At 31.1% G+C, this 4,448-nt stretch overlaps 1 non-coding gene across 1 annotated transcript; it reads left to right on the top strand.

The window, feature by feature from the left end:
- Positions 1 to 2,275: 2,275 nt before the first annotated feature.
- LOC141552289 (U6 spliceosomal RNA) lies at positions 2,276 to 2,383 on the top strand. Its single transcript, XR_012485096.1, has one exon. It is a non-coding gene; the product is annotated as a U6 spliceosomal RNA (small nuclear RNA).
- Positions 2,384 to 4,448: the final 2,065 nt, after the last annotated feature.

The raw sequence follows: 4,448 nt of genomic DNA, 5'->3' as shown, positions 1-4,448 counted from the left end.
TCTGAGGCAGATCTTTGACTGAAGCAGCTTGAATTGAATTATACTCCACTCTGTCCTATGAAATAAATCTTTTATGCTGATCTTATAAGTTATCTTGGGCTGGAGAATTTTTTCACCCCATCCTTTTGTGAATTCTGCTGCTCAGAATTTGTTTTGAGGCATTCTTTAAATTTGTTTTGTGGGAATTTGTCAGAACTCAGGTGAATTCTTGCATTTTTCCATTGTCTTGGCTCCTTCCCCATAAGGACATCTTAAAACAAAATCAAAAGATTTAGGGGAAAACAAGAAAATATAGAAGTAACTCAACCAGAAAACAGGTCAGGGAGAAATAATATTAAAATTATCTGAATATCCTAACTACAAGGAAAAAAAAAACATAAAGACCACCTTCCAAAAAAAGTATAAATGAAAATTCTCAGAAGTCTTAGAATTAAAAAACAAAACGTAATTACAAAGATTCCACTAGTTTCCTCATGAAAGAAATTTTAAAGCCAAAACTCCCAGGAGTATAATAGCCACAATTTAAAACTTCTATTTAAAAGAAAAAAAATATATGGTTAAAAAAACATTTAGAATCCAGAGTATCACATGTGATTTGAAGGGTATCAACAAAAGAATAGGAGAGCATGAAATCTGATGTTTTAAAAATGAGAAAAAAATAAAAGTTACAATGAAGAATAGCATGTTTAGCAAATCTGTAAAGGAAAAAAAAAGATATTTTAATAAAATAGATCAATTTTACACAATCTTGATGAAAAGACAAGAATCAATAGATAGAAAAAAAAAAACCACAGAGGAGAAAAAAGCACAGAATCGCACACAAATCATAGCATCTCCTCCACCTCCATCACATTGTTGAATTATTCATTGTCATCCTTCTGGGTCCTGGAAAGCCTGGGAAGCTGTTTTTTTTTTTTAATAAGTAAATCAATTTATTTCTTTCAGTTTTGATCCCCCAATAAGATAATTACTCCATCAAAAATACCGCTTCATAGATTGATCCCCTATTGGTCCTATCCACTGAATTTGAATAAAAACAGTTTAGCAATAAAGTGTTAATTACATTTATCGTTTTTATTAGTTAGAAAGACAAAGTAAAGTTAGAAAGGTAAGGAAAAATTAAATGGAAACTCATTTTCTTAAAATAAAAAAGGGGTGAGAGAAAATGGGGGGATGATAACCATTAGTCTTCACTCTGGGAAAACTTCATAAAAAAATATCAAACCTCACACTGTTCATTCTTGTCTTCACACAAAACCTTTTTTACTCAAATTCCAGAATCTAGTGCTGAGTATTTCATGGCTGATACTATTGCCCCTTTTGACATCAAATCTTTCATCTCTAGCTCCAATATTTTCTATCCATCTCTACTCTATGCTCTTTTTTTTTTCAGCTTTCCCTCTTTGTTTAGTTATTTTCTGTGTTGTGTGACTCTGAATGGGGTACCATTGGGGTTCCCTTACAATAATCCTATAGTATTTTGCTATTTCTTCCTCAAACTCATTTCACAGATGAGGAATTAAGGTTAACAGCATTAGGTGACTTTCCCAGGATAGTTTGTTTGAGGTCAGATTTAAACTCATGAAACTGAGAGTTTTCCTGATTCCCAATCTGGTGCTCCATTCATTGCACAATCTTCATTCCTAAATGCTTTATCCACGGTACTACCTCAGTTTTAGATGTGTCCAATCCCTTATAATTGCAGAGTAAGAATCACATTTTCTACTGCTCTCGTTTGATTGAAAGTCCTGAAAATCTGCAAATTTATTAAATGTCCATAAATCATTTTGATGAATATATTTTCATCACATGTCTAATCTTTTAACTGCAAATATATATTATGATCCCAGGACCTGTGCTCTTTTTATGTCTTTGTGGGGAAAATTTAGAGAGCTTGAATTTACCAACCTATTCCATCATCTTCCCAGAATCTTCTTCCCTCATATAATTTTAACAAAAAACATTGACCATTCATGACGGCACAGAGATATTATACAAAATTCTAAAAAGGAACAAATAGTTAATATATACTTTACAAACAATAATGCCTGTAAAATACAAATTGGCACCAGAAATAAAAAAATACAGACTCAAATCCCAATGAAACAATTGAGTCAAACAACAAATCATAGAAATAACTAATGACTATGTAAGAAGAATGGTAATGATAAAAAGAAATGCAAACATTTCTGAAATGAAACAAAAATAATTCTCAGGAGAAAAACCATATTCTTATAGATACAGATTAACAAAATAGAAAAAAAAAAAAAGGATTGTGCTTGCTTTGGCAACACATATACTAAAATTGAACTGATACAGAGAAGATTAGCATGGCTCCTGAGCTAGGATGTCATGCAAATTCATAAATAAAAAGAAAAGATTAATGAAATAATTATGTTTTTAATAGAAAATAAAAAATAAATAAAATTACTCTTAATAAAATAAACACAAAATTGATGAGGAAATATATAAATCAGAAAAAATAACAGAACTTGAAACTAAAATTATAAGCTTATTCTTTTAAAAGAACAACAAATTTGATAAATTCTTGTCTACTCAAATTTAAAATGAGAGCAGAAAATTAAATAAAGTTGCAAATAAGTAAGGTTTTGAACAGCAAAACTAGAATAAATAAAGACTATAATAAGAAAATATTATGCACAGTTGAGTATGGACAAACTGAGAACACAAAAGAAATAAAGGGATATCTTCAGAAATACAAAAAACCCAAAGTATCAGGAAACAAGAAGATATAAAATAACCCAATCTCATAAAAAGGAGATAGATCTAATTGGAAGGCTACTACTAAAGAAAGTTTCTTGATCTTGATGCATTCATAATTATAGGAAACAATACACAAACTTCACAGATTATTCTAAAAAGTTGAAGGAAGCATTGCATCATAATCTCAGGAAGCATTGCATGATAATCTCTTTATAAGATATATATGTATTCCTAATCCCTAAACTAAAGAAAGACAAAACACAGGGAAAAAACCATTATAGGTAAATATCATCAACAACATTTAATTAAAAAAAATTTAAATCCTATAAAAGAAATTTTAGTGATTTTTCAAATAAATCATTCATTATTGGGATTTACATTACAGATATGAGGATGGCTAGCACACTATGTATGTGTATCTTTGTATACATATATTCATTTTATATTAGTACATGCAGTACATATTTGTATACACATCTTAATGGGGAAATACATAACATTTGAAACAAAAATAGAACTAATAAATAAAAACTAAATGCATTTCTTTGAAAAGACATGTAGATGAGGGGAGAATTCTGGAAAGAATGTGGAGTACTTCCATTACTTTCAAGTTTTCCATATTTTTCTCACAAGCAGAACAAATTTACACCATTGGACAAACATGAACTGGAAAAAAAAATCAAGAAGTCTTTTAGCAGAAGAGGGATCCTTTGACACTACCCAAGAAAAATTGAAGAAAGACCCCAATAAAGGATTAACCAATGTAAAATACCAACACCTCTAGGCTAACTCTGTAGAAACTCCAAGTGGAGACCCCTGAGGCGAGCTGGGTTTTGTTGGAGCCTCAGCAGGAGCCATATAAACTTTCACCTACTATACTGTATGAGAAATTATGGCAAGACTGAGTGAAGCTTGGTTGATTAGGAATGCCAGGCAGTATTGTGAGTTGCAGAGTTGTGGATGAGAAGGAACCAGCATCTAGTGAGTGCAGAAGCAATGAGGAAGGGATGCTACTGGCTGCAGGAACTTGCAGAACAGTAAAGCTTTTGATTTGGGGTTCCAGGTCACAGGGGAGAGTCAAAGTGAAACTGAAGGCACTATTCACCCCAACCACCATTAGAGGAGTTTACACTAATACTTCTCATTTAAAAAAAATAACTGGCAAAGAAGAAAGAATCCAACATAGAAACTTAATAACAAAGCAGGGAAGATCAGTCTTCATTTTCAGAGGAGGACACTAAAATTAAAAAAAAAAAAAAGCTTCTACCCCAAAGAGAAATGTTAAATGGCTCCCCACAAATTTATAAAAGAACATAAAAAAGAATTTTGAAATCAAATGAGACACATTGAGGAAAAACTAAAAGAGTAAAAATAAAAACCATCCAAGAGAAACAAAGATTATATAGGGGGAAAAGTTAACCAACTAGAAAAGGAGATTCACAGTCTTAAAGATGAAAATAATTCTTTGAAAATTAGAATTGGTTAGGGAGAAGCCAATGAAGCCAGTAACCAAGAAATAACAAAACAGATTATAAAGAACAAAAAAAAAAAAAAGAACAGAATGAAACATAAGAAAACAACATAAGAAATGAAACATAAGAAAAACAACAGATCTGGAGAACAGATCAAGTAGAGAAAAATTAATAACTGGACTACTTGAAAGCCGTGACCAAATAACAAACCTTAACACAATAATGCAAGAAATAATCCAAGAAAATTGTGCT

The sequence above is a fragment of the Sminthopsis crassicaudata genome, chromosome 1 (genome assembly GCF_048593235.1).
Source record: "Sminthopsis crassicaudata isolate SCR6 chromosome 1, ASM4859323v1, whole genome shotgun sequence".
Classification (NCBI taxonomy): domain Eukaryota; kingdom Metazoa; phylum Chordata; class Mammalia; order Dasyuromorphia; family Dasyuridae; genus Sminthopsis; species Sminthopsis crassicaudata.
The sequence above is the reverse complement of the archived record's forward strand: the minus strand, read 5'-3'. Positions and strand labels throughout refer to the sequence as shown.